The following is a 27187-nucleotide window of genomic DNA, read 5'->3' on the forward strand; positions in this document are numbered from 1 at the left end:
CCTACCCACCCGACTACCTAACCACCCACCAGGCTTCCTACCTACCTACCCACCCGGCTACCTACCCACCCACCAGGCTTCCTACCTACCCACCCGGCTACCTAACCACCCACCCGGCTACCTACCTACCCACCCGGCTACCTACCCACCCGGCTACCTAACCACCTACCCAACCGGCTACCTACCCACCATCCAGGCTACCTACCCACCAGGCTTTCTACCTAACCACCCACCCGGCTACCTACCCACCCACCAGGCTTCCTACCTAACCACCCACCCGGCTACCTACCCACCCACCAGGCTACCTACCCACCCGGCTACCTAACCACCTACCCACCCGGCTACCTACCCACCCACCCGGCTACCTACCCACCCACCAGGCTTCCTACCTACCCACCAGGCTTCCTACCTACCCACCCGGCTACCTACCCACCCACCAGGCTTCCTACCTAACCACCCACCCGACTACCTAACCACCCACCCGACTACCTAACCACCCACCCGGCTACCTACCCACCCACCAGGCTACCTACCCACCCGGCTACCTAACCACCTGCCCACCCGGCTACCTACCCACCCACCAGGCTACCTACCCACCCGACTACCTAACCACCCACCAGGCTTCCTACCTACCTACCCACCAGGCTTCCTACCTACCCACCCGGCTACCTACCCACCCACCAGGTTTCCTACCTACCTACCCACCCGACTACCTAACCACCCACCAGGCTTCCTACCTACCTACCCACCCGGCTACCTATCCACCCACCAGGCTTCCTACCTACCCACCAGGCTTCCTACCTACCCACCCACCAGGCTTCCTACCTACCTACCCACCCGGCTACCTACCTAACCACCCACCCGGCTACCTACCTACCCACCCGGCTACCTACCTAACCACCCACCCGGCTACCTACCGGGCTAGTTACCAACCCACCCACCCGGCTACCTACCTACCCACCCACCCACCAGGCTACCTACCTACCCACCCACCCACCAGGCTACCTACCTAACCACCCACCCGGCTACCTACCGGGCTAGTTACCAACCCACCCACCAGGCTACCCACCCACCAGGCTACCTACCTACCTACCCACTAACCAGGCTACCTACCTACCCACCCACCAGGCTACCTACCGGGCTAGTTACCAACCCACCCACCAGGCTACCTACCCACCAGGCTACCTACCCACCCACCAGGCTACCAACTCACCCACCCACCAGGCTACCTATCCACCCACCCGGCTACCTACCAGGCTAGTTACCAACCCACCCACCAGGCTACCTACCTACCTACCGGGCTAGTTACCAACCCACCCACCAGGCTACCTACCCACCAGGCTACCTACCCACCCACCAGGCTACCAACCCACTCACCCACCCACTCACCCACCCACCAGGCTACCTATCCACCCAACCACCCATGGGAGCTGCGCGCCGGATGGAGGCTGGGACAGGAGGTCTGCTGCTGCAGGTGAGTAAATGTTTTTCTTTTTTTATTTATATTAGCAGGTGTATGTTCTGGGCAGGTCTGCCACATGATTGCATGTATTTTCTGCGCAAATCTGCCGACATGATTGCATGTATTTTCTGCGCAAATCTGCCGACATGATTGCACGTATTTTCTGGGCATATCTGCCGACATCATTGCACGTATTTTCTGCGTAAATCTGCCGACATGATTGCATGTATTTTCTGGGCATATCTGCCGACATGATTGCACGTATGTTCTGGGCATATCTGCCGACTTGATTGCACGTATTTTCTGCGCAAATCTGCCGACATGATTGCATGTATTTTCTGGGCATATCTGCCGACATGATTGCACGTATTTTCTGGGCATATCTGCCGACTTGATTGCACGTATTTTCTGGGCATATCTGCCGACTTGATTGCACGTATTTTCTGGGCATATCTGCCGACTTGATTGCACGTATTTTCTGGGCATATCTGCCGACTTGATTGCACGTATTTTCTGGGCATATCTGCCGAAATGATTGCACGTATTTTTTGGGCATATCTGCCGACTTGATTGCACGTATTTTCTGGGCATATCTGCCGACTTGATTGCACGTATTTTCTGGGCATATCTGCCGACTTGATTGCACGTATTTTCTGGGCATATCTGCCGAAATGATTGCATGTATTTTCTGGGCATATCTGCTCACATTATGTGTATTTTCTTGAGAAAACCTGCACAATTATGTGAATTTTCTGGGGAAAGGGTCACTAAAACTTGGGCCCACTGTCTTTGCGTTGCACTTTTCAAGGGAACCTGAGGTGAGAATAATCTTGAGGCTGCCATATTTCTCTCCTTTTAAGCAATACCAGTTGCCTGGTTGCTGTTCTGGTCCTCTGCCTCTTATTCTTTCAACCATAGACCCTGAACAAGCATGCAGCAGGTCAGGGGTTTCTGACAATATTGTCAGAACTGACAAGATTAGCTGCATGGCTTGTTTCTGGTGTAATTCAGTTCACTACTACAGCCAAATAGATCAGCAGGGCCGCCAGGCAACTAGTATTGTTTAAAAGGAAATAAACCCTCACCCCGGGTCCGCTTTAAGTTACAGTTAGCTCCGCCCTCATCCGGTCATTGCCACGCCCATTTTTTGCCGCGGCGCCACGTGCCGCAGGTTCTGTCCACGCCTAGGTTGTAGACACGCCCATATTTTGCCGCGGCGCGCGTGTAAGTTCGTAGGGATCCCACAATTACAATATTGCACAGGGGCCCACTGCTGGCTGTGTCCGCCACTGATCCAAACTCTTCTCGCTACATCCGAGGAAGCGGTATTTCCCGTCCACATACCGCCTCCTCTAATCTTTATGAATGGACATTTTGTTACTTTTTTCTAGATAAATCTACAAAACACTGCAGAAGGTGGAGATTTCTCGCTCTGCTGGGGGATTGTAGATTTTCATGCGGGAACAGCTTTTATAAATGCCCACTTTGCTAAATGGTCGGGAAAGTCCGCTGTTTTGACCGCTAAACTGGAGGGAAAAGTTTTATAAATAGAGGCCCATGTCGGGAGTGTGTGAGCTGCGGAAGCCGAGATATGAAGGAGGCGCTGCAGTACAATGTAATGGGAGGCAGGCTCCTACTGCGCATGCGGGGCTGCCCAGTCTGTCACTACACCGCCAGGCGTCCTCCTCAGCTCTGGGCTACACTCTCCGCAGCGCCCTCTGGGGGTCTCAGGCTGAAGCAGCACTCAGTACAATGTAATGGGAGGCAGGCTTGTACTGCGCATGCGGGGCCGCCCAGTCTGTCACTACACCGCCAGGCATCCTCCTCAGCTCTGGGCTACACTCTCCGCAGCGCCCTCTGGGGGTCTCAGGCTGAAGCAGCACTCAGTACAATGTAATGGGAGGCAGGCTCCTACTGCGCATGCGGGGCCGCCCAGTCTGTCACTACACCGCCAGGCATCCTCCTCAGCTCTGGGCTACACTCTCTGCAGCGCCCTCTGGGGGTCTCAGGCTGAAGCAGCACTCAGTACAATGTAATGGGAGGCAGGCTCGTACTGCGCATGCGGGGCCGCCCAGTCTGTCACTACACCGCCAGGCATCCTCCTCAGCTCTGGGCTACACTCTCTGCAGCGCCCTCTGGGGGTCTCAGGCTAAAGCAGCACTCAGTACAATGTAATGGGAGGCAGGCTCGTACTGCACATGCGGGGCCGCCCAGTCTGTCACTACACCGCCAGGCATCCTCCTCAGCTCTGGGCTACACTCTCCGCAGCGCCCTCTGGGGGTCTCAGGCTGAAGCAGCACTCAGTACAATGTAATGGGAGGCAGGCTCCTACTGCGCATGCGGGGCCGTCCAGTCTGTCACTACACCGCCAGGCGTCCTCCTCAGCTCTGGGCTACACTCTCCGCAGCGCCCTCTGGGGGTCTCAGGCTGAAGCAGCACTCAGTACAATGTAATGGGAGGCAGGCTCCTACTGCGCATGCGGGGCCCCCAGTCTGTCACTATACCGCCAGGCGTCCTCCTCAGCTCTGGGCTACACTCTCCGCAGCGCCCTCTGGGGGTCTCGGGCTGAAGCAGCACTCAGTACAATGTAATGGGAGGCAGGCTCCTACTGCGCATGCGGGGCCGCCCAGTCTGTCACTACACCGCCAGGCGTCCATCTCAGCTCTGGGCTACACTATCCGCAGCACCCTCTGGGGGCCTCAGGCTGAAGCAGCACTCAGTACAATGTAATGGAAGGAAGGCTCGTACTGCGCATGCGGGGCTGCCCAGTCTGTCACTACACCGCCAGGCGTCCTCCTCAGTTCTGGGCTACACTCTCCGCAGCGCCCTCTGGGGGTCTCAGGCTGAAGCAGCACTCAGTACAATGTAATGGGAGGCAGGCTCGTACTGCGCATGCGGGGCCGCCCAGTCTGTCACTACACCGCCAGGCGTCCTCCTCAGCTCTGGGCTACACTCTCCGCAGCGCCCTCTGGGGGTCTCAGGCTGAAGCAGCACTCAGTACAATGTAATGGGAGGCAGGCTCCTACTGCGCATGCGGGGCCCCCAGTCTGTCACTATACCGCCAGGCGTCCTCCTCAGCTCTGGGCTACACTCTCCGCAGCGCCCTCTGGGGGTCTCGGGCTGAAGCAGCACTCAGTACAATGTAATGGGAGGCAGGCTCCTACTGCGCATGCGGGGCCGCCCAGTCTGTCACTACACCGCCAGGCGTCCATCTCAGCTCTGGGCTACACTCTCCGCAGCACCCTCTGGGGGTCTCAGGCTGAAGCAGCACTCAGTACAATGTAATGGGAGGCAGGCTCGTACTGCGCATGCGGGGCCGCCCAGTCTGTCACTACACCGCCAGGCATCCTCCTCAGCTCTGGGCTACACTCTCCGCAGCGCCCTCTGGGGGTCTCAGGCTGAAGCAGCACTCAGTACAATGTAATGGGAGGCAGGCTGGTACTGCGCATGCAGGGCCGCCCAGTCTGTCACTACACCGCCAGGCGTCCTCCTCAGCTCTGGGCTACACTCTCCGCAGCGCCCTCTGGGGGTCTCAGGCTGAAGCTGCACTCAGTACAATGTAATGGGAGGCAGGCTCGTACTGCGCATGCGGGGCCGCCCAGTCTGTCACTACACCGCCAGGCATCCTCCTCAGCTCTGGGCTACACTCTCCGCAGCGCCCTCTGGGGGTCTCAGGCTGAAGCAGCACTCAGTACAATGTAATGGGAGGCAGGCTCCTACTGCGCATGCGGGGCTGCCCAGTCTGTCACTACACCGCCAGGCATCCTCCTCAGTTCTGGGCTACTCTCTCTGCAGCGCCCTCTGGGGGTCTCAGGCTGAAGCAGCACTCAGTACAATGTAATGGGAGGCAGGCTTGTACTGCACATGCGGGGCTGCCCAGTTTGTCACTACACCACCAGGCGTCCTCCTTAGCTCTGGGCTACACTCTCCGCAGCGCCCTCTGGGGGTCTCAGGCTGAAGCAGCACTCAGTACAATGTAATGGGAGGCAGGCTCGTACTGCGCATGCGGGGCCGCCCAGTCTGTCACTACACCGCCAGGCGTCCTCCTCAGCTCTGGGCTACACTCTCTGCAGCGCCCTCTGTGGGTCTCAGGCTGAAGCTGCACTCAGTACAATGTAATGGGAGGCAGGCTCGTACTGCGCATGCGGGGCCGCCCAGTCTGTCACTACACCGCCAGGCGTCCTCCTCAGTTCTGGGCTACACTCTCCGCAGCGCCCTCTGGGGGTCTCAGGCTGAAGCAGCACTCAGTACAATGTAATGGGAGGCAGGCTCGTACTGCGCATGCGGGGCCGCCCAGTCTGTCACTACACCGCCAGGCCTCCTCCTCAGCTCTGGGCTACACTCTCCGCAGCGCCCTCTGGGGGTCTCAGGCTGAAGCAGCACTCAGTACAATGTAATGGGAGGCAGGCTCCTACTGCGCATGCGGGGCCGCCCAGTCTGTCACTACACCGCCAGGCGTCCTCCTCAGCTCTGGGCGACACTCTCCGCAGCGCCTTCTGGGGGTCTGAGGCTGAAGCAGCACTGTCAGTACAATGTAATGGGAGGCAGGCTCGTACTGCGCATGCGGGGCTGCCCAGTCTGTCACTACACCGCCAGGCGTCCTCCTCAGCTCTGGGCTACACTCTCCGCAGCGCCCTCTGGGGGTCTCAGGCTGAAGCAGCACTCAGTACAATGTAATGGGAGGCAGGCTGGTACTGCGCATGCGGGGCCGCCCAGTCTGTCACTACACCGCCAGGCGTCCTCCTCAGCTCTGGGCTACACTCTCCGCAGCACCCTCTGGGGGTCTCAGGCTGAAGCAGCACTCAGTACAATGTAATGGGAGGCAGGCTCGTACTGCGCATGCGGGGCCGCCCAGTCTGTCACTACACCGCCAGGCGTCCTCCTCAGTTCTGGGCTACACTCTCCGCAGCGCCCTCTGGGGGTCTCAGGCTGAAGCAGCACTCAGTACAATGTAATGGGAGGCAGGCTGGTACTGCGCATGCGGGGCTGCCCAGTCTGTCACTACACCGCCAGGCGTCCTCCTCAGCTCTGGGCTACACTCTCCGCAGCGCCCTCTGGGGGTCTCAGGCTGAAGCAGCACTCAGTACAATGTAATGGGAGGCAGGCTCGTACTGCGCATGCGGGGCTGCCCAGTCTGTCACTACACCGCCAGGCGTCCTCCTCAGTTCTGGGCTACACTCTCCGCAGCGCCCTCTGGGGTCTCAGGCTGAAGCAGCACTCAGTACAATGTAATGGGAGGCAGGCTCGTACTGCGCATGCGGGGCCGCCTAGTCTGTCACTACACCGCCAGGCGTCCTCCTCAGCTCTGGGCTACACTCTCTGCAGCGCCCTCTGGGGGTCTCAGGCTGAAGCAGCACTCAGTACAATGTAATGGGAGGCAGGCTCGTACTGCGCATGCGGGGCCGCCCAGTCTGTCACTACAACGCCAGGCGGCCTCCTCAGCTCTGGGCTACACTCTCTGCAGCGCCCTCTGGGGGTCTCAGGCTGAAGCAGCACTCAGTACAATGTAATGGGAGGCAGGCTCGTACTGTGCATGCGGGGCCGCCCAGTCTGTCACTACACCGCCAGGCATCCTCCTCAGCTCTGGGCTACACTCTCCGCAGCGCCCTCTGGGGGTCTCAGGCTGAAGCAGCACTCAGTACAATGTAATGGGAGGCAGGCTGGTACTGCGCATGCGGGGCCGCCCAGTCTGTCACTACACTGCCAGGCGGCCTCCTCAGCTCTGGGCTACACTCTCCGCAGCACCCTCTGGGGGTCTCAGGCTGAAGCAGCACTCAGTACAATGTAATGGGAGGCATGCTCGTACTGCGCATGCGGGGCTGCCCAGTCTGTCACTACACCGCCAGGCGGCCTCCTCAGCTCTGGGCTACACTCTCCGCAGCACCCTCTGGGGGTCTCAGGCTGAAGCAGCAGCACTCAGTACAATGTAATGGGAGGCAGGCTCGTACTGCGCATGCGGGGCCGCCCAGTCTGTCACTACACCGCCAGGCGTCCTCCTCAGTTCTGGGCTACACTCTCCGCAGCGCCCTCTGGGGGTCTCAGGCTGAAGCAGCACTCAGTACAATGTAATGGGAGGCAGGCTCGTACTGCGCATGCGGGGCCGCCCAGTCTGTCACTACACCGCCAGGCCTCCTCCTGTAACGATTGGTGTCAGCAAGAGGCACAAATATCTGATTAAGTGGTGATATACAGAATCACCACTAATGCAGATATGTTAGAGTGAAATAGTAAGTATCTTCCTGATGGTAAATCAGCGGAAGGCTCACTAACACGGTAAGTGCCTGAAATGATCTACTCAGACCAGTGTCACACCCCGAACCTTGATTATTGGGGATCCGCAGTATCGCCAATAATACAAGGATAGACCCGATTATATAGCAATCTGCGGAATTGCTAATAATGCGGGTAGATGTAAAGCAGTGGACACACGAACAACATGAAAATATACAAAGCAGTAAATATTCACAAAGTTGTGGAAATATCCACCACACGGCAATTCCTCAGAGGTGTGGTTACCTCTGAATGGGAACCCCGTGTGTGAGATCCCCCAAAGTGGCAGTGGAGGAATCTCGGCCTCTGGCAGTAACGGTCTGCTAGGGCCGGCGTCTCAGGGAGGCAAGCCTCAGATAATAACCCAACAGTAGGAGACGTTCCACTGAAGGGAGCAAGGTCAGACAGAAAGAGGTTCGGCAACAGTACAGGCGGCAACAGTACAGAGACGTGAGACGAGAGAATAGTCAGGAACCAAGCCAATAGTCGTTAACGGTACGGGCTGGCAGAGTACAGAATCAGGAAGCAGAAGAGAAGTCAAGACAGGCACAGAATCATACACAGAGAATCAATAACAATAATAATAATCTCCTAGTCTAGGTGTGAAGTCCTTGGTTTCAACACCTGGGATCTAGTCTAAGGTCTGAGTGCTGACACAGGGTATCGCAAACACAGACAAAGTGTGACTGAAAAGCACTTCCTTATATACTGCCTGGGAGAGAAGTCTCCACCCCAGGCAGCAACCAATCAGAGCAGGCTAAAATGTCAGCTGACCTCCAGGTCAGCTGACACGCTTTCTAAGAGTATAAAGGCGTGTCTGGTGTGCGGCCGCACCCCCTAGAGGCAAGATGGCAGAACCCTGGTGAACAGCATGTTGGTGAGTTTGGAGCAGAGTGCTCGGACGGGTGTGCGCAGCGGATGCGGACGAATTTCCGCATCCCGCGTTGGAAGGTCCGCTTGCCGGACTGGATGCGACCATATTTCCGCAATCCATCCGGCGTTGCAGATTTTTCGTTACACCTCCTCAGCTCTGGGCTACACTCTCCGCAGCGCCCTCTGGGGGTCTCAGGCTGAAGCAGCACTCAGTACAATGTAATGGGAGGCAGGCTCCTACTGCGCATGCGGGGCCGCCCAGTCTGTCACTACACCGCCAGGCGTCCTCCTCAGCTCTGGGCGACACTCTCCGCAGCGCCTTCTGGGGGTCTGAGGCTGAAGCAGCACTGTCAGTACAATGTAATGGGAGGCAGGCTCGTACTGCGCATGCGGGGCTGCCCAGTCTGTCACTACACCGCCAGGCGTCCTCCTCAGCTCTGGGCTACACTCTCCGCAGCGCCCTCTGGGGGTCTCAGGCTGAAGCAGCACTCAGTACAATGTAATGGGAGGCAGGCTGGTACTGCGCATGCGGGGCTGCCCAGTCTGTCACTACACCGCCAGGCGTCCTCCTCAGCTCTGGGCTACACTCTCCGCAGCGCCCTCTGGGGGTCTCAGGCTGAAGCAGCACTCAGTACAATGTAATGGGAGGCAGGCTCGTACTGCGCATGCGGGGCTGCCCAGTCTGTCACTACACCGCCAGGCGTCCTCCTCAGTTCTGGGCTACACTCTCCGCAGCGCCCTCTGGGGTCTCAGGCTGAAGCAGCACTCAGTACAATGTAATGGGAGGCAGGCTCGTACTGCGCATGCGGGGCCGCCTAGTCTGTCACTACACCGCCAGGCGTCCTCCTCAGCTCTGGGCTACACTCTCTGCAGCGCCCTCTGGGGGTCTCAGGCTGAAGCAGCACTCAGTACAATGTAATGGGAGGCAGGCTCGTACTGCGCATGCGGGGCCGCCCAGTCTGTCACTACAACGCCAGGCGGCCTCCTCAGCTCTGGGCTACACTCTCTGCAGCGCCCTCTGGGGGTCTCAGGCTGAAGCAGCACTCAGTACAATGTAATGGGAGGCAGGCTCGTACTGTGCATGCGGGGCCGCCCAGTCTGTCACTACACCGCCAGGCATCCTCCTCAGCTCTGGGCTACACTCTCCGCAGCGCCCTCTGGGGGTCTCAGGCTGAAGCAGCACTCAGTACAATGTAATGGGAGGCAGGCTCGTACTGCGCATGCGGGGCCGCCCAGTCTGTCACTACACCGCCAGGCATCCTCCTCAGCTCTGGGCTACACTCTCCGCAGCGCCCTCTGGGGGTCTCAGGCTGAAGCAGCACTCAGTACAATGTAATGGGAGGCAGGCTGGTACTGCGCATGCGGGGCCGCCCAGTCTGTCACTACACTGCCAGGCGGCCTCCTCAGCTCTGGGCTACACTCTCCGCAGCACCCTCTGGGGGTCTCAGGCTGAAGCAGCAGCACTCAGTACAATGTAATGGGAGGCAGGCTCGTACTGCGCATGCGGGGCTGCCCAGTCTGTCACTACACTGCCAGGCGTTCCTCCTCAGCTCTGGGCTACACTCTCCGCAGCACCCTCTGGGGGTCTCAGGCTGAAGCAGCACTCAGTACAATGTAATGGGAGGCAGGCTCGTACTGCGCATGCGGGGCCCCCCAGTCTGTCACTACACCGCCAGGCGTCCTCCTCAGCTCTGGGCTACACTCTCCGCAGCGCCCTCTGGGGGTCTCAGGCTGAAGCTGCACTCAGTACAATGTAATGGGAGGCAGGCTCGTACTGCGCATGCGGGGCCGCCCAGTCTGTCACTACACCGCCAGGCATCCTCCTCAGCTCTGGGCTACACTCTCCGCAGCGCCCTCTGGGGGTCTCAGGCTGAAGCAGCACTCAGTACAATGTAATGGGAGGCAGGCTCCTACTGCGCATGCGGGGCTGCCCAGTCTGTCACTACACCGCCAGGCATCCTCCTCAGTTCTGGGCTACACTCTCTGCAGCGCCCTCTGGGGGTCTCAGGCTGAAGCAGCACTCAGTACAATGTAATGGGAGGCAGGCTCGTACTGCGAATGCGGGGCCGCCCAGTCTGTCACTACACTGCCAGGCGTCCTCCTCAGCTCTGGGCTACACTCTCCGCAGCGCCCTCTGGGGGTCTCAGGCTGAAGCAGCACTCAGTACAATGTAATGGGAGGCAGGCTCGTACTGCGCATGCGGGGCTGCCCAGTCTGTCACTACACTGCCAGGCGTCCTCCTCAGCTCTGGGCTACACTCTCTGCAGCGCCCTCTGGGGGTCTCAGGCTGAAGCAGCACTCAGTACAATGTAATGGGAGGCAGGCTTGTACTGCGCATGCGGGGCCGCCCAGTCTGTCACTACACCGCCAGGCGTCCTCCTCAACTCTGGGCTACACTCTCCGCAGCACCCTCTGGGGGTCTCAGGCTGAAGCAGCACTCAGTACAATGTAATGGGAGGCAGGCTCGTACTGCGCATGCGGGGCCGCCCAGTCTGTCACTACACCGCCAGGCGTCCTCCTCAGCTCTGGGCTACACTCTCCGCAGCGCCCTCTGGGGGTCTCAGGCTGAAGCAGCACTCAGTACAATGTAATGGGAGGCAGGCTCGTACTGCGCATGCGGGACTGCCCAGTCTGTCACTACACCGCCAGGCGTCCTCCTCAGCTCTGGGCTACACTCTCCGCAGCACCCTCTGGGGGTCTCAGGCTGAAGCAGCACTCAGTACAATGTAATGGGAGGCAGGCTCGTACTGCGCATGCGGGGCCGCCCAGTCTGTCACTACACCGCCAGGCGTCCTCCTCAGCTCTGGGCTACACTCTCCGCAGCGCCCTCTGGGGGTCTCAGGCTGAAGCAGCACTCAGTACAATGTAATGGGAGGCAGGCTCGTACTGCGCATGCGGGGCCGCCCAGTCTGTCACTACAACGCCAGGCGGCCTCCTCAGCTCTGGGCTACACTCTCTGCAGCGCCCTCTGGGGGTCTCAGGCTGAAGCAGCACTCAGTACAATGTAATGGGAGGCAGGCTCGTACTGCGCATGCGGGGCTGCCCAGTCTGTCACTACACCGCCAGGCGGCCTCCTCTGCTCTGGGCTACACTCTCCGCAGCGCCCTCTGGGGGTCTGAGGCTGAAGCAGCACTCAGTACAATGTAATGGGAGGCAGGCTCGTACTGCGCATGCGGGGCCGCCCAGTCTGTCACTACACCGCCAGGCGGCCTCCTCAGCTTTGGGCTACACTCTCCGCAGCACCCTCTGGGGGTCTCAGGCTGAAGCAGCACTCAGTACAATGTAATGGGAGGCGGGCTCGTACTGCGCATGCGGGGCCGCCCAGTCTGTCACTACACTGCCAGGCGTCCTCCTCAGCTCTGAGCTACACTCTCCGCAGCGCCCTCTGGGGGTCTCAGGCTGAAGCAGCACTCAGTACAATGTAATGGGAGGCAGGCTCGTACTGCACATGCGGGGCCGCCCAGTCTGTCACTACACCGCCAGGCATCCTCCTCAGTTCTGGACTACACTCTCCGCAGCACCCTCTGGGGGTCTCAGGCTGAAGCAGCAGCACTCAGTACAATGTAATGGGAGGCAGGCTCGTACTGCGCATGCGGGGCCGCCCAGTCTGTCACTACACCGCCAGGCATCCTCCTCAGCTCTGGGCTACACTCTCCGCAGCGCCCTCTGGGGGTCTCAGGCTGAAGCAGCACTCTGTACAATGTAATTGGAGGCAGGCTCGTACTGCGCATGCGGGGCCGCCCAGTCTGTCACTACACCGCCAGGCGTCCTCCTCAGTTCTGGGCTACACTCTCCGCAGCGCCCTCTAGGGGTCTCAGGCTGAAGCAGCACTCAGTACAATGTAATGGGAGGCAGGCTCGTACTGCACATGCGGGGTGCCGAGTCTGTCACTACACCGCCAGGCGTCCTCCTCAGCTCTGGGCTACACTCACCGCAGCGCCCTCTGGGGGTCTCAGGCTGAAGCAGCACTCAGTACAATGTAATGGGAGGCAGGCTCCTACTGCGCATGCGGGGCCGCCCAGGCTGTCACTACACCGCCAGGTGTCCTCCTCAGCTCTGGGCTACACTCTCCGCAGCGCCCTCTGGAGGTCTCAGGCTGAAGCAGCACTCAGTACAATGTAATGGGAGGCAGGCTCGTACTGCGCATGCGGGGCCACCCAGTCTGTCACTACACCGCCATGCGTCCTCCTCAGCTCTGGGCTACACTCTCCGCAGCACCCTCTGGGGGTCTCAGGCTGAAGCAGCACTCAGTACAATGTAATGGGAGGCAGGCTCGTACTGCACATGCGGGGCTGCCCAGTTTGTCACTACACCACCAGGCGCCCTCCTCAGCTCTGGGCTACACTCTCCGCAGCGCCCTCTGGGGGTCTCAGGCTGAAGCAGCACTCAGTACAATGTAATGGGAGGCAGGCTCGTACTGCGCATGCGGGGCCGCCCAGTCTGTCACTACACCGCCAGGCGTCCTCCTCAGCTCTGGGCTACACTCTCTGCAGCGCCCTCTGGGGGTCTCAGGCTGAAGCTGCACTCAGTACAATGTAATGGGAGGCAGGCTCGTACTGCGCATGCGGGGCCGCCCAGTCTGTCACTACACCGCCAGGCGTCCTCCTCAGTTCTGGGCTACACTCTCCGCAGCGCCCTCTGGGGGTCTCAGGCTGAAGCAGCACTCAGTACAATGTAATGGGAGGCAGGCTCGTACTGCGCATGCGGGGCCGCCCAGTCTGTCACTACACCGCCAGGCCTCCTCCTCAGCTCTGGGCTACACTCTCCGCAGTGCCCTCTGGGGGTCTCAGGCTGAAGCAGCACTCAGTACAATGTAATGAGAGGCAGGCTCCTACTGCGCATGCGGGGCCACCCAGTCTGTCACTACACCGCCAGGCGTCCTCCTCAGCTCTGGGCGACACTCTCCGCAGCGCCCTCTGGGGGTCTGAGGCTGAAGCAGCACTGTCAGTACAATGTAATGGGAGGCAGGCTCGTACTGCGCATGCGGGGCTGCCCAGTCTGTCACTACACCGCCAGGCGTCCTCCTCAGCTCTGGGCTACACTCTCCGCAGCGCCCTCTGGGGGTCTCAGGCTGAAGCAGCACTCAGTACAATGTAATGGGAGGCAGGCTGGTACTGCGCATGCGGGGCCGCCCAGTCTGTCACTACACCGCCAGGCGTCCTCCTCAGCTCTGGGCTACACTCTCCGCAGCGCCCTCTGGGGGTCTCAGGCTGAAGCAGCACTCAGTACAATGTAATGGGAGGCAGGCTCGTACTGCGCATGCGGGGCCGCCCAGTCTGTCACAACACCGCCAGGCATCCTCCTCAGCTCTGGGCTACACTCTCCGCAGCGCCCTCTGGGGGTCTCAGGCTGAAGCAGCACTCAGTACAATGTAATGGGAGGCAGGCTCGTACTGCGCATGCGGGGCCGCCCAGTCTGTCACTACACCGCCAGGCGTCCTCCTCAGCTCTGGGCTACACTCTCCGCAGCACCCTCTGGGGGTCTAAGGCTGAAGCAGCACTCAGTACAATGTAATGGGAGGCAGGCTCGTACTGCGCATGCGGGGCCGCCCAGTCTGTCACTACACCGCCAGGCGTCCTCCTCAGCTCTGGGCTACACTCTCCGCAGCGCCCTCTGGAGGTCTCAGGCTGAAGCAGCACTCAGTACAATGTATTTAAAGACAGGCTCGTACTGCGCATGCGGGGCCGCCCAGTCTGTCACTACACCGCCAGGCATCCTCCTCAGCTCTGGGCTAAACTCTCCGCAGCGCCCTCTGGGGGTCTCAGGCTGAAGCAGCACTCAGTACAATGTAATGGGAGGCAGGCTCGTACTGCGCATGCGGGGCCGCCCAGTCTGTCACTACACCGCCAGGCGTCCTCCTCAGCTCTGGGCTACACTCTCCGCAGCACCCTCTGGGGGTCTCAGGCTGAAGCAGCACTCAGTACAATGTAATGGGAGGCAGGCTCGTACTGCGCATGCGGGGCCGCCCAGTCTGTCACTACACCGCCAGGCGTCCTCCTCAGCTCTGGGCTACACTCTCCGCAGCGCCCTCTGGGGGTCTCAGGCTGAAGCAGCACTCAGTACAATGTAATGGGAGGCAGGCTCGTACTGCGCATGCGGGGCTGCCCAGTCTGTCACTACACCGCCAGGCGTCCTCCTCAGCTCTGGGCTACACTCTCCGCAGCGCCCTCTGGGGGTCTCAGGCTGAAGCAGCACTCAGTACAATGTAATAGGAGGCAGGCTTGTACTGCGCATGCGGGGCCGCCCAGTCTGTCACTACACCGCCAGGCGTCCTCCTCAGCTCTGGGCTACACTCTCCGCAGCACCCTCTGGGGGTCTCAGGCTGAAGCAGCACTCAGTACAATGTAATGGGAGGCAGGCTTGTACTGCGCATGCGGGGCTGCCCAGTCTGTCACTACACCGCCAGGCATCCTCCTCAGCTCTGGGCTACACTCTCTGCAGCGCCCTCTGGGGGTCTCAGGCTGAAGCAGCACTCAGTACAATGTAATGGGAGGCAGGCTCGTACTGCGCATGCGGGGCCGCCCAGTCTGTCACTACACCGCCAGGCGGCCTCCTCAGCTCTGGGCTACACTCTCCGCAGCGCCCTCTGGGGGTCTGAGGCTGAAGCAGCACTCAGTACAATGTAATGGGAGGCAGGCTCGTACTGCGCATGCGGGGCCACCCAGTCTGTCACTACACCGCCAGGCATCCTCCTCAGCTCTGGGCTACACTCTCCGCAGCGCCCTCTGGGGGTCTCAGGCTGAAGCTGCACTCAGTACAATGTAATGGGAGGCAGGCTCGTACTGCGCATGCGGGGCCGCCCAGTCTGTCACTACACCGCCAGGCATCCTCCTCAGCTCTGGGCTACACTCTCTGCAGCGCCCTCTGGGGGTCTCAGGCTGAAGCAGCACTCAGTACAATGTAATGGGAGGCAGGCTCCTACTGCGCATGCGGGGCTGCCCAGTCTGTCACTACACCGCCAGGCATCCTCCTCAGTTCTGGGCTACACTCTCTGCAGCGCCCTCTGGGGGTCTCAGGCTGAAGCAGCACTCAGTACAATGTAATGGGAGGCAGGCTCGTACTGCGCATGCGGGGCCGCCCAGCCTGTCACTACACTGCCAGGCGTCCTCCTCAGCTCTGGGCTACACTCTCCGCAGCGCCCTCTGGGGGTCTCAGGCTGAAGCAGCACTCAGTACAATGTAATGGGAGGCAGGCTCGTACTGCGCATGCGGGGCTGCCCAGTCTGTCACTACACTGCCAGGCGTCCTCCTCAGCTCTGGGCTACACTCTCTGCAGCGCCCTCTGGGGGTCTCAGGCTGAAGCAGCACTCAGTACAATGTAATGGGAGGCAGGCTTGTACTGCGCATGCGGGGCCGCCCAGTCTGTCACTACACCGCCAGGCGTCCTCCTCAGCTCTGGGCTACACTCTCCGCAGCACCCTCTGGGGGTCTCAGGCTGAAGCAGCACTCAGTACAATGTAATGGGAGGCAGGCTCGTACTGCGCATGCGGGGCCGCCCAGTCTGTCACTACACCGCCAGGCGTCCTCCTCAGCTCTGGGCTACACTCTTTGCAGCGCCCTCTGGGGGTCTCAGGCTGAAGCAGCACTCAGTACAATGTAATGGGAGGCAGGCTCGTACTGCGCATGCGGGGCTGCCCAGTCTGTCACTACACCGCCAGGCGTCCTCCTCAGCTCTGGGCTACACTCTCCGCAGCACCCTCTGGGGGTCTCAGGCTGAAGCAGCACTCAGTACAATGTAATGGGAGGCAGGCTCGTACTGCGCATGCGGGGCCGCCCAGTCTGTCACTACACCGCCAGGCGTCCTCCTCAGTTCTGGGCTACACTCTCCGCAGCGCCCTCTGGGGGTCTCAGGCTGAAGCAGCACTCAGTACAATGTAATGGGAGGCAGGCTGGTACTGCGCATGCGGGGCTGCCCAGTCTGTCACTACACCGCCAGGCGTTCTCCTCAGCTCTGGGCTACACTCTCCGCAGCGCCCTCTGGGGGTCTCAGGCTGAAGCAGCACTCAGTACAATGTAATGGGAGGCAGGCTCGTACTGCGCATGCGGGGCCACCCAGTCTGTCACTACACCGCCAGGCATCCTCCTCAGCTCTGGGCTACACTCTCCGCAGCGCCCTCTGGGGGTCTCAGGCTGAAGCTGCACTCAGTACAATGTAATGGGAGGCAGGCTCGTACTGCGCATGCGGGGCCGCCCAGTCTGTCACTACACCGCCAGGCATCCTCCTCAGCTCTGGGCTACACTCTCCGCAGCGCCCTCTGGGGGTCTCAGGCTGAAGCAGCACTCAGTACAATGTAATGGGAGGCAGGCTCCTACTGCGCATGCGGGGCTGCCCAGTCTGTCACTACACCGCCAGGCATCCTCCTCAGTTCTGGGCTACACTCTCTGCAGCGCCCTCTGGGGGTCTCAGGCTGAAGCAGCACTCAGTACAATGTAATGGGAGGCAGGCTTGTACTGCGCATGCGGGGCCGCCCAGTCTGTCACTACACCGCCAGGCGTCCTCCTCAGCTCTGGGCTACACTCTCCGCAGCACCCTCTGGGGGTCTCAGGCTGAAGCAGCACTCAGTACAATGTAATGGGAGGCAGGCTCGTACTGCGCATGCGGGGCCGCCCAGTCTGTCACTACACCGCCAGGCGTCCTCCTCAGCTCTGGGCTACACTCTTTGCAGCGCCCTCTGGGGGTCTCAGGCTGAAGCAGCACTCAGTACAATGTAATGGGAGGCAGGCTCGTACTGCGCATGCGGGGCTGCCCAGTCTGTCACTACACCGCCAGGCGTCCTCCTCAGCTCTGGGCTACACTCTCCGCAGCACCCTCTGGGGGTCTCAGGCTGAAGCAGCACTCAGTACAATGTAATGGGAGGCAGGCTCGTACTGCGCATGCAGGGCCGCCCAGTCTGTCACTACACCGCCAGGCGTCCTCCTCAGTTCTGGGCTACACTCTCCGCAGCGCCCTCTGGGGGTCTCAGGCTGAAGCAGCACTCAGTACAATGTAATGGGAGGCAGGCTGGTACTGCGCATGCGGGGCTGCCCAGTCTGTCACTACACCGCCAGGCGTTCTCCTCAGCTCTGGGCTACACTCTCCGCAGCGCCCTCTGGGGGTCTCAGGCTGAAGCAGCACTCAGTACAATGTAATGGGAGGCAGGCTCGTACTGCGCATGCGGGGCTGCCCAGTCTGTCACTACACCGCCAGGCGTCCTCCTCAGTTCTGGGCTACACTCTCCGCAGCGCCCTCTGGGGGTCTCAGGCTGAAGCAGCACTCAGTACAATGTAATGGGAGGCAGGCTCGTACTGCGCATGCGGGGCCGCCCAGTCTGTCACTACACTGCCAGGCGTCCTCCTCAGTTCTGGGCTACACTCTCCGCAGCGCCCTCTGGGGTCTCAGGCTGAAGCAGCACTCAGTACAATGTAATGGGAGGCAGGCTCGTACTGCGCATGCGGGGCCGCCCAGTCTGTCACTACACCGCCAGGCGTCCTCCTCAGCTCTGGGCTACACTCTCTGCAGCGCCCTCTGGGGGTCTCAGGCTGAAGCAGCACTCAGTACAATGTAATGGGAGGCAGGCTCGTACTGCGCATGCGGGGCCGCCCAGTCTGTCACTACAACGCCAGGCGGCCTCCTCAGCTCTGGGCTACACTCTCTGCAGCGCCCTCTGGGGGTCTCAGGCTGAAGCAGCACTCAGTACAATGTAATGGGAGGCAGGCTCGTACTGCGCATGCGGGGCCGCCCAGTCTGTCACTACACCGCCAGGCGGCCTCCTCAGCTCTGGGCTACACTCTCCGCAGCGCCCTCTGGGGGTCTGAGGCTGAAGCAGCACTCAGTACAATGTAATGGGAGGCAGGCTCGTACTGCGCATGCGGGGCCACCCAGTCTGTCACTACACCGCCAGGCATCCTCCTCAGCTCTGGGCTACACTCTCCGCAGCGCCCTCTGGGGGTCTCAGGCTGAAGCTGCACTCAGTACAATGTAATGGGAGGCAGGCTCGTACTGCGCATGCGGGGCCGCCCAGTCTGTCACTACACCGCCAGGCATCCTCCTCAGCTCTGGGCTACACTCTCCGCAGCGCCCTCTGGGGGTCTCAGGCTGAAGCAGCACTCAGTACAATGTAATGGGAGGCAGGCTCCTACTGCGCATGCGGGGCTGCCCAGTCTGTCACTACACCGCCAGGCATCCTCCTCAGTTCTGGGCTACACTCTCTGCAGCGCCCTCTGGGGGTCTCAGGCTGAAGCAGCACTCAGTACAATGTAATGGGAGGCAGGCTCGTACTGCGCATGCGGGGCCGCCCCGCCTGTCACTACACTGCCAGGCGTCCTCCTCAGCTCTGGGCTACACTCTCCGCAGCGCCCTCTGGGGGTCTCAGGCTGAAGCAGCACTCAGTACAATGTAATGGGAGGCAGGCTCGTACTGCGCATGCGGGGCTGCCCAGTCTGTCACTACACTGCCAGGCGTCCTCCTCAGCTCTGGGCTACACTCTCTGCAGCGCCCTCTGGGGGTCTCAGGCTGAAGCAGCACTCAGTACAATGTAATGGGAGGCAGGCTTGTACTGCGCATGCGGGGCCGCCCAGTCTGTCACTACACCGCCAGGCGTCCTCCTCAGCTCTGGGCTACACTCTCCGCAGCACCCTCTGGGGGTCTCAGGCTGAAGCAGCACTCAGTACAATGTAATGGGAGGCAGGCTCGTACTGCGCATGCGGGGCCGCCCAGTCTGTCACTACACCGCCAGGCGTCCTCCTCAGCTCTGGGCTACACTCTTTGCAGCGCCCTCTGGGGGTCTCAGGCTGAAGCAGCACTCAGTACAATGTAATGGGAGGCAGGCTCGTACTGCGCATGCGGGGCTGCCCAGTCTGTCACTACACCGCCAGGCGTCCTCCTCAGCTCTGGGCTACACTCTCCGCAGCACCCTCTGGGGGTCTCAGGCTGAAGCAGCACTCAGTACAATGTAATGGGAGGCAGGCTCGTACTGCGCATGCGGGGCCGCCCAGTCTGTCACTACACCGCCAGGCGTCCTCCTCAGTTCTGGGCTACACTCTCCGCAGCGCCCTCTGGGGGTCTCAGGCTGAAGCAGCACTCAGTACAATGTAATGGGAGGCAGGCTGGTACTGCGCATGCGGGGCGGCCCAGTCTGTCACTACACCGCCAGGCGTTCTCCTCAGCTCTGGGCTACACTCTCCGCAGCGCCCTCTGGGGGTCTCAGGCTGAAGCAGCACTCAGTACAATGTAATGGGAGGCAGGCTCGTACTGCGCATGCGGGGCTGCCCAGTCTGTCACTACACCGCCAGGCGTCCTCCTCAGTTCTGGGCTACACTCTCCGCAGCGCCCTCTGGGGGTCTCAGGCTGAAGCAGCACTCAGTACAATGTAATGGGAGGCAGGCTCGTACTGCGCATGCGGGGCCGCCCAGTCTGTCACTACACTGCCAGGCGTCCTCCTCAGTTCTGGGCTACACTCTCCGCAGCGCCCTCTGGGGTCTCAGGCTGAAGCAGCACTCAGTACAATGTAATGGGAGGCAGGCTCGTACTGCGCATGCGGGGCCGCCCAGTCTGTCACTACACCGCCAGGCGTCCTCCTCAGCTCTGGGCTACACTCTCTGCAGCGCCCTCTGGGGGTCTCAGGCTGAAGCAGCACTCAGTACAATGTAATGGGAGGCAGGCTCGTACTGCGCATGCGGGGCCGCCCAGTCTGTCACTACAACGCCAGGCGGCCTCCTCAGCTCTGGGCTACACTCTCTGCAGCGCCCTCTGGGGGTCTCAGGCTGAAGCAGCACTCAGTACAATGTAATGGGAGGCAGGCTCGTACTGCGCATGCGGGGCTGCCCAGTCTGTCACTACACCGCCAGGCGTCCTCCTCAGCTCTGGGCTACACTCTCTGCAGCGCCCTCTGGGGGTCTCAGGCTGAAGCAGCACTCAGTACAATGTAATGGGAGGCAGGCTCGTACTGCGCATGCGGGGCCGCCCAGTCTGTCACTACACCGCCAGGCATCCTCCTCAGCTCTGGGCTACACTCTCCGCAGCGCCCTCTGGGGGTCTCAGGCTGAAGCAGCACTCAGTACAATGTAATGGGAGGCAGGCTGGTACTGCGCATGCAGGGCCGCCCAGTCTGTCACTACACCGCCAGGCGTCCTCCTCAGCTCTGGGCTACACTCTCCGCAGCGCCCTCTGGGGGTCTCAGGCTGAAGCTGCACTCAGTACAATGTAATGGGAGGCAGGCTCGTACTGCGCATGCGGGGCCGCCCAGTCTGTCACTACACCGCCAGGCATCCTCCTCAGCTCTGGGCTACACTCTCCGCAGCGCCCTCTGGGGGTCTCAGGCTGAAGCAGCACTCAGTACAATGTAATGGGAGGCAGGCTCCTACTGCGCATGCGGGGCTGCCCAGTCTGTCACTACACCGCCAGGCATCCTCCTCAGTTCTGGGCTACACTCTCTGCAGCGCCCTCTGGGGGTCTCAGGCTGAAGCAGCACTCAGTACAATGTAATGGGAGGCAGGCTCGTACTGCGCATGCGGGGCCGCCCAGTCTGTCACTACACTGCCAGGCGTCCTCCTCAGCTCTGGGCTACACTCTCCGCAGCGCCCTCTGGGGGTCTCAGGCTGAAGCAGCACTCAGTACAATGTAATGGGAGGCAGGCTCGTACTGCGCATGCGGGGCTGCCCAGTCTGTCACTACACTGCCAGGCGTCCTCCTCAGCTCTGGGCTACACTCTCTGCAGCGCCCTCTGGGGGTCTCAGGCTGAAGCAGCACTCAGTACAATGTAATGGGAGGCAGGCTTTTACTGCGCATGCGGGGCCGCCCAGTCTGTCACTACACCGCCAGGCGTCCTCCTCAGCTCTGGGCTACACTCTCCGCAGCACCCTCTGGGGGTCTCAGGCTGAAGCAGCACTCAGTACAATGTAATGGGAGGCAGGCTCGTACTGCGCATGCGGGGCCGCCCAGTCTGTCACTACACCGCCAGGCGTCCTCCTCAGCTCTGGGCTACACTCTTTGCAGCGCCCTCTGGGGGTCTCAGGCTGAAGCAGCACTCAGTACAATGTAATGGGAGGCAGGCTCGTACTGCGCATGCGGGGCTGCCCAGTCTGTCACTACACCGCCAGGCGTCCTCCTCAGCTCTGGGCTACACTCTCCGCAGCGCCCTCTGGGGGTCTCAGGCTGAAGCAGCACTCAGTACAATGTAATGGGAGGCAGGCTCGTACTGCGCATGCGGGGCCGCCCAGTCTGTCACTACACCGCCAGGCGTCCTCCTCAGCTCTGGGCTACACTCTCCGCAGCGCCCTCTGGGGGTCTCAGGCTGAAGCAGCACTCAGTACAATGTAATAGTAGGCAGGCTCCTACTGCGCATGCGGGGCCGCCCAGTCTGTCACTACACCGCCAGGCGGCCTCCTCAGCTCTGGGCTACACTCTCCGCAGCGCCCTCTGGGGGTCTCAGGCTGAAGCAGCACTCAGTACAATGTAATGGGAGGCAGGCTCGTACTGCGCATGCGGGGCCGCCCAGTCTGTCACTACAACGCCAGGCGGCCTCCTCAGCTCTGGGCTACACTCTCTGCAGCGCCCTCTGGGGGTCTCAGGCTGAAGCAGCACTCAGTACAATGTAATGGGAGGCAGGATCGTACTGCGCATGCGGGGCTGCCCAGTCTGTCACTACACCGCCAGGCGGCCTCCTCAGCTCTGGGCTACACTCTCCGCAGCGCCCTCTGGGGGTCTGAGGCTGAAGCAGCACTCAGTACAATGTAATGGGAGGCAGGCTCGTACTGCGCATGCGGGGCCGCCCAGTCCGTCACTACACCGCCAGGCGTCCTCCTCAGCTCTGGGCTACACTCTCCGCAGCACCCTCTGGGGGTCTCAGGCTGAAGCAGCACTCAGTACAATGTAATGGGAGGCGGGCTCGTACTGCGCATGCGGGGCCGCCCAGTCTGTCACTACACTGCCAGGCGTCCTCCTCAGCTCTGAGCTACACTCTCCGCAGCGCCCTCTGGGGGTCTCAGGCTGAAGCAGCACTCAGTACAATGTAATGGGAGGCAGGCTCGTACTGCACATGCGGGGCCGCCCAGTCTGTCACTACACCGCCAGGCATCCTCCTCAGTTCTGGGCTACACTCTCCGCAGCACCCTCTGGGGGTCTCAGGCTGAAGCAGCAGCACTCAGTACAATGTAATGAGAGGCAGGCTCGTACTGCGCATGCGGGGCCGCCCAGTCTGTCACTACACCGCCAGGCGTCCTCCTCAGCTCTGGGCTACACTCTCCGCAGCACCCTCTGGGGGTCTCAGGCTGAAGCAGCACTCAGTACAATGTAATGGGAGGCGGGCTCGTACTGCGCATGCGGGGCCGCCCAGTCTGTCACTACACCGCCAGGCGTCCTCCTCAGCTCTGGGCTACACTCTCCGCAGCACCCTCTGGGGGTCTCAGGCTGAAGCAGCACTCAGTACAATGTAATGGGAGGCGGGCTCGTACTGCGCATGCGGAGCCGCCCAGTCTGTAACTACACCGCCAGGCATCCTCCTCAGCTCTGGGCTACACTCTCCGCAGCGCCCTCTGGGGGTCTCAGGCTGAAGCAGCACTCTGTACAATGTAATTGGAGGCAGGCTCGTACTGCGCATGCGGGGCCGCCCAGTCTGTCACTACACCGCCAGGCGTCCTCCTCAGTTCTGGGCTACACTCTCCGCAGCGCCCTCTAGGGGTCTCAGGCTGAAGCAGCACTCAGTACAATGTAATGGGAGGCAGGCTCGTACTGCACATGCGGGGTGCCCAGTCTGTCACTACACCGCCAGGCGTCCTCCTCAGCTCTGGGCTACACTCACCGCAGCGCTCTCTGGGGGTCTCAGGCTGAAGCAGCACTCAGTACAATGTAATGGGAGGCAGGCTCCTACTGCGCATGCGGGGCCGCCCAGTCTGTCACTACACCGCCAGGCGTCCTCCTCAGCTCTGGGCTACACTCTCCGCAGCGCCCTCTGGAGGTCTCAGGCTGAAGCAGCACTCAGTACAATGTAATGGGAGGCAGGCTCGTACTGCGCATGCGGGGCCACCCAGTCTGTCACTACACCGCCAGGCGTCCTCCTCAGCTCTGGGCTACACTCTCCGCAGCACCCTCTGGGGGTCTCAGGCTGAAGCAGCACTCAGTACAATGTAATGGGAGGCAGGCTCGTACTGCGCATGCGGGGCCGCCCAGTCTGTCACTACACCGCCAGGCGTCCTCCTCAGCTCTGGGCTACACTCTCCGCAGCGCCCTCTGGGGGTCTCAGGCTGAAGCAGCACTCAGTACAATGTAATGGGAGGCAGGCTGGTACTGCGCATGCGGGGCCGCCCAGTCTGTCACTACACCGCCAGGCGCCCTCCTCAGCTCTGGGCTACACTCTCCGCAGCGCCCTCTGGGGGTCTCAGGCTGAAGCAGCACTCAGTACAATGTAATGGGAGGCAGGCTTGTACTGCACATGCGGGGCTGCCCAGTTTGTCACTACACCACCAGGCGTCCTCCTCAGCTCTGGGCTACACTCTCCGCAGCGCCCTCTGGGGGTCTCAGGCTGAAGCAGCACTCAGTACAATGTAATGGGAGGCAGGCTCGTACTGCGCATGCGGGGCCGCCCAGTCTGTCACTACACCGCCAGGCGTCCTCCTCAGTTCTGGGCTACACTCTCCGCAGCGCCCTTTGGGGGTCTCAGGCTGAAGCAGCACTCAGTACAATGTAATGGGAGGCAGGCTCGTACTGCGCATGCGGGGCCGCCCAGTCTGTCACTACACCGCCAGGCCTCCTCCTCAGCTCTGGGCTACACTCTCCGCAGCGCCCTCTGGGGGTCTCAGGCTGAAGCAGCACTCAGTACAATGTAATGGGAGGCAGGCTCCTACTGCGCATGCGGGGCCGCCCAGTCTGTCACTACACCGCCAGGCATCCTCCTCAGCTCTGGGCGACACTCTCCGCAGCGCCCTCTGGGGGTCTGAGGCTGAAGCAGCACTGTCAGTACAATGTAATGGGAGGCAGGCTCGTACTGCGCATGCGGGGCTGCCCAGTCTGTCACTACACCGCCAGGCGTCCTCCTCAGCTCTGGGCTACACTCTCCGCAGCGCCCTCTGGGGGTCTCAGGCTGAAGCAGCACTCAGTACAATGTAATGGGAGGCAGGCTGGTACTGCGCATGCGGGGCAGCCCAGTCTGTCACTACACCGCCAGGCGTCCTCCTCAGCTCTGGGCTACACTCTCCGCAGCGCCCTCTGGGGGTCTCAGGCTGAAGCAGCACTCAGTACAATGTAATGGGAGGCAGGCTCGTACTGCGCATGCGGGGCCGCCCAGTCTGTCACTACACCGCCAGGCATCCCCCTCAGCTCTGGGCTACACTCTCCGCAGCGCCCTCTGGGGGTCTCAGGCTGAAGCAGCACTCAGTACAATGTAATGGGAGGCAGGCTTGTACTGCACATGCGGGGCTGCCCAGTCTGTCACTACACCGCCAGGCGGCCTCCTCAGCTCTGGGCTACACTCTCCGCAGCGCCCTCTGGGGGTCTCAGGCTGAAGCAGCACTCAGTACAATGTAATGGGAGGCAGGCTCGTACTGCGCATGCGGGGCCGCCCAGTCTGTCACTACACCGCCAGGCGTCCTCCTCAGCTCTGGGCTACACTCTCCGCAGTGCCCTCTGGGGGTCTCAGGCTGAAGCAGCACTCAGTACAATGTATTTAAAGACAGGCTCGTACTGCGCATGCGGGGCCGCCCAGTCTGTCACTACACCGCCAGGCATCCTCCTCAGTTCTGGGCTACACTCTCCGCAGCGCCCTCTGGGGGTCTCAGGCTGAAGCAGCACTCAGTACAATGTAATGGGAGGCAGGCTGGTACTGCGCATGCGGGGCAGCCCAGTCTGTCACTACACCGCCAGGCGTCCTCCTCAGCTCTGGGCTACACTCTCCGCAGCGCCCTCTGGGGGTCTCAGGCTGAAGCAGCACTCAGTACAATGTAATGGGAGGCAGGCTCGTACTGCGCATGCGGGGCCGCCCAGTCTGTCACTACACCGCCAGGCATCCCCCTCAGCTCTGGGCTACACTCTCCGCAGCGCCCTCTGGGGGTCTCAGGCTGAAGCAGCACTCAGTACAATGTAATGGGAGGCAGGCTTGTACTGCACATGCGGGGCTGCCCAGTCTGTCACTACACCGCCAGGCGGCCTCCTCAGCTCTGGGCTACACTCTCCGCAGCGCCCTCTGGGGGTCTCAGGCTGAAGCAGCACTCAGTACAATGTAATGGGAGGCAGGCTCGTACTGCGCATGCGGGGCCGCCCAGTCTGTCACTACACCGCCAGGCGTCCTCCTCAGCTCTGGGCTACACTCTCCGCAGTGCCCTCTGGGGGTCTCAGGCTGAAGCAGCACTCAGTACAATGTATTTAAAGACAGGCTCGTACTGCGCATGCGGGGCCGCCCAGTCTGTCACTACACCGCCAGGCGTCCTCCTCAGCACTGGGCTACACTCTCCGCAGCGCCCTCTGGGGGTCTCAGGCTGAAGCAGCACTCAGTACAATGTAATAGGAGGCAGGCTTGTACTGCGCATGCGGGGCTGCCCAGTCTGTCACTACACCGCCAGGTGTCCTCCTCAGCTCTGAGCTACACTCTCTGCAGCGCCCTCTGGGGGTCTCAGGCTGAAGCAGCACTCAGTACAATGTAATGGGAGGCAGGTCTTGTACTGCGCATGCGGGGCTGCCCAGTCTGTCACTACACTGCCAGGCGTCCTCCTCAGCTCTGGGCTACACTCTCCGCAGCGCCCTCTGGGGGTCTCAGGCTGAAGCAGCACTCAGTACAATGTAATGGGAGGCCGGCTTGTACTGCGCATGCGGGGCCGCCCAGTCTGTCACTACAACGCCAGGCGGCCTCCTCAGCTCTGGGCTACACTCTCCGCAGCGCCCTCTGGGGGTCTCAGGCTGAAGCAGCACTCAGTACAATGTAATGGGAGGCAGGCTTGTACTGCGCATGCGGGGCTGCCCAGTCTGTCACTACACCGCCAGGCGTCCTCCTCAGCTCTGGGCTACACTCTCCGCAGCGCCCTCTGGGGGTCTCAGGCTATAGCAGCACTCAGTACAATGTAATAGGAGGCTGGCTTGTACTGCGCATGCGGGGCTGCCCAGTCTGTCACTACACCGCCAGGCGTCCTCCTCAGCACTGGGCTACACTCTCCGCAGCGCCCTCTGGGGGTCTCAGGCTGAAGCAGCACTCAGTACAATGTAATGGGAGGCAGGCTCGTACTGCGCATGCGGGGCCGCCCAGTCTGTCAATACACCGCCAGGCATCCTCCTCAGCTCTGGGCTACACTCTCCGCAGCGCCCTCTGGGGGTCTCAGGCTGAAGCTGCACTCAGTACAATGTAATAGGAGGCAGGCTTGTACTGCGCATGCGGGGCTGCCCAGTCTGTCACTACACCGCCAGGCGTCCTCCTCAGCTCTGGGCTACACTCTCCGCAGCGCCCTCTGGGGGTCTCAGGCTGAAGCAGCACTCAGTACAATGTAATGGGAGGCAGGCTCGTACTGCGCATGCGGGGCAGCCCAGTCTGTCACTACACCGCCAGGTGTCCTCCTCAGCTCTGAGCTACACTCTCCGCAGCACCCTCTGGGGGTCTCAGGCTGAAGCAGCACTCAGTACAATGTA

The 27187-nt window shown here is 61.2% G+C and overlaps 1 protein-coding gene across 1 annotated transcript in view; it reads left to right on the top strand.

Annotated features, from left to right (window-relative positions):
• Nucleotides 1-1401: 1401 nt before the first annotated feature.
• Nucleotides 1402-27187, top strand: part of LOC137535616 (oocyte zinc finger protein XlCOF7.1-like) — a 90227-nt gene continuing 64441 nt past the window's right edge. Inside the window, exon 1 of the mRNA XM_068257473.1 lies at nt 1402-1474. The gene's annotated coding sequence lies outside the window, so the exon portion shown is untranslated. The remainder of the gene's footprint in view (nt 1475-27187) is intronic.

This window comes from Hyperolius riggenbachi, chromosome 10 (genome assembly GCF_040937935.1).
Source record: "Hyperolius riggenbachi isolate aHypRig1 chromosome 10, aHypRig1.pri, whole genome shotgun sequence".
In the NCBI taxonomy this organism is placed as follows: Eukaryota; Metazoa; Chordata; class Amphibia; order Anura; family Hyperoliidae; genus Hyperolius; species Hyperolius riggenbachi.